Genomic DNA, 6697 nt, shown 5'->3' on the forward strand with positions numbered 1-6697 from the left:
ACCTTTTTCTCTAGCCACTATCCCCCTATTTAAGTTCCTCTTTTCCTAGTGTGTCGGTCTGCTTACACCTGCCACCCATTGAAACATTTGGCATATTATGAAACGAAAAATATGACAAAGGAGACTCCGGACTGTTAAGCAGCTGACATCCTATATCAAGCAAAACATTTTTTACAGCAGTTGGTCTCCTCAGTTCCCAAATGCTTACAGAGTATTGTTAGAAGTTGAGGTGATGCAACACAGTGGTAAACATGCCCCTGTCCCAACCTTTTAGAAATGTGTTGCTGGCATCAAATGTTACTTTGGTCCCAGCTCTCTGCAGGTCATTCACTAGGTCCCCCCGTGTGGTTCTGAGATTTTTGCTCACCGTTCTTGTGATAATTTTGACCCCACGGGGTGGGGTCTTGCATGTAGCCCCGGATCGAGGGAGATTATCAGTGGTCTTGTATGTCTTCCATTTTCTTACCTATTGCAGATTCAGTCTTTCCAGCCTGGTGCAGGTCTACAATTTTGGTCTTGACCATAGTGGAATTTGGAGTGTGACTGTTTGAGGTTGTGGACAGGTGTCTTTTATACTGATAACAAGTTCACACAGGTGCCATTAATACAGGTAACGAGTGGAGGACAGAGGAGCCTCTTCAAGAAGAAGTTACAGGTCTGTGAGAGCCAGAAAACCTGCTTGTTTGTAAGGGACCAAATACTTATTTTATCAAGGAATTTACCAATAAATTCATAAAAAATCCTACAATGTGATTCTCTGGATTTTATTCTCTCATTTCGTCTCTCATAGTTGAAATGTACCTATGATAAAAATTACAGGCCTCTCTCATCTTTTTAAGTGGGAGAACTTGCACAATTGGTGGCTGACTAAATACTTTTTTGCCCCATTGTAGGTTTTGGTGCAACATATGTTGCTACCCAGTCAATGTCTTTTTCCCGGGAAGGCCTTGCAAATTTTTTGCAAGACTATGCCAAACCATATTCTGCACATATTACAACAACATGGCTCCACAGTAAAAGAGTCTGAGGGCTGAACAAGCCTGTATGCAGTCCAGACCTGTCACCCATTGAAAACATTTGGCGCATTATGAAATGAAAAATATGACAAGGAGACCTCCAATTGTTGAACAGCTGATATCCTATATCAAGAACGAATGGGAAAACCTTTCACTTTCAAAACTACAGCAATTGGTCTCCTCAGTATCCCAAACGCTAACAGAGTATTGTTAGAAGAAGAGGTAATGCAACACAGTGGTACTGTAAACATGCCCCTGTCCCAACCTTTTTGAAACGTGTTGCTGGCATCAAATTCAAAATGGGCATGTATTTTTCCAAAAACAATAACATTTCTCAGTTTCAACATTTAATATGTTGTCTTTGTACTATTTTCAGTTAAATAGAGGGATAAATGATTTGCTCATCATTGCATTCTGTTTTTATTAGCATTTTACGCAGTGTCCCAACTTTTTAGAAATGGGGTTATAAATGTCTTCTGTTCTCCCTGGCAGGCATGTTCTGTCTATGCTTCACCGCAACAGATAGATGGAACACTTATTGTAAAAGCATGTAGTTTGGCATGTTTGAATGTTCCTCCCTTTCTATTCACAAAGCAGTTCTGGCGAAAAGTTGTCATTGTCACACCCTGATCATGACACTCAGAAGCCTTAGGTGAGGCACAGCTTAAATTGGCCTGCAAGCATAAATAATTAATTTCAATAATCTTTCCCCATTTGTCTTAATGAAATTAGATCCTCTCAAGCCAATAGTTACTTAAACATGAAATAAGGGGATTTGTCATTTTTAGGGTCTACAGATTTTGTCCTTCATTGGAGAGAGTCTTCCATTTTATTTCTCTGGTTGGCTGAGAAAAAGTAAATGTGAACCATTTTTTCAAATTTCGTAATTGGGCATTTAAAGTTACCTATACAACAATAAGCTCCCTAGGAGGATTTATGTTTTATTTAGCTGCCTAGAAAATTGCCTGAATTTCTAATTAGCTACCCTGCATGCCTTAAGATAAATTGTGAATTGCAGCTTGTCAGTCTACACCTAATTTTATTAACCTTTCAAACAAAAGTGTAAGGTCTGTCTCCAGCTCACACGCTTGATCATGACACTTTTAGAATGAATGCTCAGATTCCACACCATTAATCTCCTGAATGCAGCTCACGCCCCAGATCACAATCACCGGAATTCTAATTATCAGTTTCTCATTAGTACATTGTTTAGTTCCGTTCTTGGCACCCAGCACTTGACACTGTGGCTGATTTCCAAAATTACTAGCCACTCAGCAAAGACAACTACTATAGTGTTAAATCTGCCCCTGTTGTCCATGTCCACTTGAGCAGCTAATGCCATATGTCCTCCCTAATATCAACCAAAATATGCAAGCCATATATTTATTCTTAACATAACCTAGAACTATTAACATATTATTTAAAAAGAAATATGAAATCACCCATCAGCATAATAATTAATCACAATCAATATTATTGTTGTTTATTTTTGTTATGCTATGTTCATGTTAATATAGACTAGCATAAAAAACGAAACAGAGCTGAATTTATTACAGCCTTTTTTTTTCCCCCATCTTTGCCTTGACGCCACATTGTAAATCTCCTTCAGCTGTACTAGACTCTGCTGCTGGTGCAGATCCAGCGTCTTCACATTCATATATTTATACTGTTAGTGACTTAAATATGTTAATTATATATATCTTTTTTTTAATTGTTCTAAATCCATGCTGCTGAATTCTTAATTGTGTGTTTCAAGTCATTGTCATGACCCAGCTGGGTTCCTCTTTCACTTCTTTGAAGACACTCATTAAAGTGGAACGTGCTGACAACTTCAATCTGATGGCAAGGGTCCAAAGTTAGTCAGAATTATATTGGGTGGGGCTGGCCCAAATCAGGCCTGATTATTAACTAGGCATTCTAACATCTGATCCCAGGGACCTTTAATTTTGTTACATTAAAAAGAGGTCAAATAACATTTTCACATCAGAGGCTTGCATGTTTTATTACCTTAAACACCAAACATAAGAAACAAGCACCAAACATAGGTGTCCTTCTTCCTCGCAGACTCCCTCTATATATTCTTACAACCTGCAAAAAGACCTGACCAAAGTCCATTTGAAAATGTAGAAGTGGATTAAATAGGTAATTGCCTGCGTAGGGTTTCATCAAGAGCTACACCTAACCACGATTCCTCAGCTAAACCCAGCCAGCCTAGCGCACAGGAGCATTTTTGTTTCAGAGGACATTATTCCAGAGCAGTGCCTGAGAGTGTATATTTGCCTTAATTTTATTGCAATGTTTTTCTGTGGTCATGTTGCATCAGGGAGAGCAGGAACAGTGGGCCTTGAAAATACTTCTGTGTCTGCTGTGGTCCGTGGTGGAAGAAAAAGGCTGGGAACCCTTTCACTAAATGTAGGCCCTCCAACATTCCGCTCAAGTATCAGTCAGAGCAAAGCCCCAGCTGCCCTTCCTAGGCTTTTTTGGTAAGTTGGTTCCTTACAATCTCTGGTAGAACAAATACAAAATGAATAAAAGAGGCCTTAATAGATACGGACACCCATAAATGAAGTCATCCAGGTACATTCTATTTGAGTAAAAGTATTTAAGTATTAGATTTGAAATAGAGTGCATGTCAAAAGTCAGAGTATAAATCCTTTTTTAATGTGCTGAAGTCGCTTTATTTTCACAGAGAGCTGAGGGCGCTCACCAAAATGTCCTTTACAAGGAAGCATTTCTATTTAGTTTTTACTTTTTAAGATCATGCCAATTCTATTTGTGTGTAATCTTTTTTGAAGAAACTCCTTAAAGTGGTATGTGCCGACAACTTCAGTTTGATGGCAAGGGTCCAAAGTTAGATTTATAGTGGGTGGGGCTTGTCCAAATCAGGCCGGATTGTTAACTAGGCATTCTAATATCTGACACTAGTGACCTTTAATTTTGTTAAATTAACTAGCGGGGCAACACCAAACATAAGAAACAAGCACCAAACATAGGTGTCCTTCTTTCTCGCAGACTCCCTCTATATATCATTATAACCCGCAAAAAGAGCTGACCAAAGTCCATTTGAATATTGTACAACATTAAAGAAATATCTGTGGGAAAAAAGTGATTTATTTTACTTTTATTTTTTCAAATGAAATTGTAATCCATAGTTTAGTTTAAACTGAAATTACTAACTTCAGCGCTTTTTCCACATCAGTATCTAAGGATAGTTTCTCGTGTCAGATGCGATGGCTCGGAGCCCAAAATCTGTACATCAGGCTGTCAAACAAAAGCTCTAGGGCAAGGGGGGGTGCAGAGAAGTTGTGGGCCAAATAAATGTAAAAATCTAGAGGCTGATGCCGCCACATAGCTTCATTATCTACAGTACCTGATATTGTGCAGCAACAGGGGACCATGGAACATGAAGGAGATGTGGAACATGAAGGAGATGTGGAACATGAAGGAGATGTGGAACATGAAGGAGATGTGGAACATGAAGGAGATGTGGAACATGAAGGAGATGTGGAACATGAAGGAGATGTGGAACATGAAGGAGATGTGGAACATGAAGGAGATGTGGAACATGAAGGAGATGTGGAACATGAAGGAGATGTGGAACATGAAGGAGATGTGGAACATGAAGGAGATGTGGCTGGCCATGGCCACTGCCAGGCAGAGGAGCAGGCGTGTGACAGGGAAGCAGAGGAGGGACCGTGTGAGCATGACAGGGCAGAGGGACAGAGTAGGAGCAGGAGAGCGTAGTTGAAGTGGTAAGCATGGGGTGGCTTCATGCTTGACAGGGAGGGAGCAGCAGGAGGAGGGGTGGTGTGTGTGTGTGTGTCATGATGATGACGATTAAATCAATTAATGCTGATGATAATAAGATAACATATTCGTCTTCATTGTTATAAAGTGAGAACATCAACTACTGATTGTGGTCACTCATACAATCAGTCAATGTCAAATAGCCCAGTATAATTTATTATCCCTGCTGTCAAATCATAAATCTTTTATCTGAAAACTGAAAAGGAAGAAGAGTGAGGAGGAACAATTAAGGGAGTAAAACGTGTGAAGCCAGGAGAGCTTAGAAGAGTTAGGTGGCAAGGTGAAGACAAGGAAAGGAAGAAAGAGTAGGAGGAGAGATAAATTCGAGGAGAAGAACAATCTCCTCATCATCTTTTTTATTTAATATGTTAAGAATTTCACATATACTATTGTCTCTGTTTTTTCAATTTCATTCATGTTTTTTTCTGCTCTACCCAGATTACCAGGAACACTGAATTGCTATTCAGATCTGACAGTTCTGTCTTGTCTGTAATATACAATCCCATCTCCAAAAAAGTTGGGAGCTGCGTAAAATGCAGATAACAACAGAATGCAATGATGTGGAAATAATTTATCCCTATATTTTATTAAAAAATAGTACAAAGACAACATGTCAAATGTTGTGGAACAATACATGCCCATTTTGAATTTGATGCCAGCAACACGTTTCAAAAAGGTTGGGACAGGGGCATGTTTACAGTACCACTGTGTTGCATTACCTCTTCTTCTAACAATACTCTGTTAGCATTTGGGATACTGAGGAGACCAATTGATGTAGTTTTGAAAGTGAAAGGTTTTCCCATTCGTTCTTGATACAGGATATCAGCTGCTCAACAATTGGAGGTCTCCTTGTCATATTTTTCATTTCATAATGCGCCAAATGTTTTCAATGGGTGACAGGTCTGGACTGCATTCAGGCTTGTTCAGCCCTCAGACTCTTTTACTGTGGAGCCATGTTGTTGTAATATGTGCAGAATATGGTTTGGCATAGTCTTGCAAAAAATTTGCAAGGCCTTCCCGGGAAAAAGACATTGACTGGGTAGCAACATATGTTGCACCAAAACCTACAATGGGGCAAAAAAGTATTTAGTCAGCCACCAATTGTGCAAGTTCTCCCACTTAAAAAGATGAGAGAGGCCTGTAATTTTTATCATAGGTACATTTCAACTATGAGAGACAAAATGAGAGAATAAAATCCAGAGAATCACATTGTAGGATTTTTTATGAATTTATTGGTAAATTCCTTGATAAAATAAGTATTTGGTCCCTTACAAACAAGCAAGTTTTCTGGCTCTCACAGACCTGTAACTTCTTCTTGAAGAGGCTCCTCTGTCCTCCACTCGTTACCTGTATTAATCGCACCTGTGTGAATTTGTTATCAGTATAAAAGACACCTGTCCACAACCTCAAACAGTCACACTCCAAATTCCACTATGGTCAAGACCAAAGAGCTGTCAAAGGACACCAGAAACAAAATTGTAGACCTGCACCAGGCTGGGAAGACTGAATCTGCAATAGGTAAGAAAATGGAAGACATACAAGACCACTGATAATCTCCCTCGATCCGGGGCTACATGCAAGACCCCACCCCGTGGGGTCAAAATTATCACAAGAACGGTGAGCAAAAATCTCAGAACCACACAGGGGGACCTAGTGAATGACCTGTAGAGAGCTGGGACCAAAGTAACAAAGGCTACCATCAGTAACACACTATGCCGCCAGGGACTCAGATCCTGCAGTGCCAAACGTGTCCCCCTGCTTAAGCCAGTACATGTCCAGGCCCGTCTGAGGTTTGCTAGAGAGCATTTGGATGGTCCAGAAGAGGATTGGGAGTATGTCATATGGTCAGATGAAACCAAAAATAGAACTTTTTG

The sequence above is a fragment of the Esox lucius genome, chromosome 5 (genome assembly GCF_011004845.1).
Source record: "Esox lucius isolate fEsoLuc1 chromosome 5, fEsoLuc1.pri, whole genome shotgun sequence".
Lineage (NCBI taxonomy): Eukaryota > Metazoa > Chordata > Actinopteri > Esociformes > Esocidae > Esox > Esox lucius.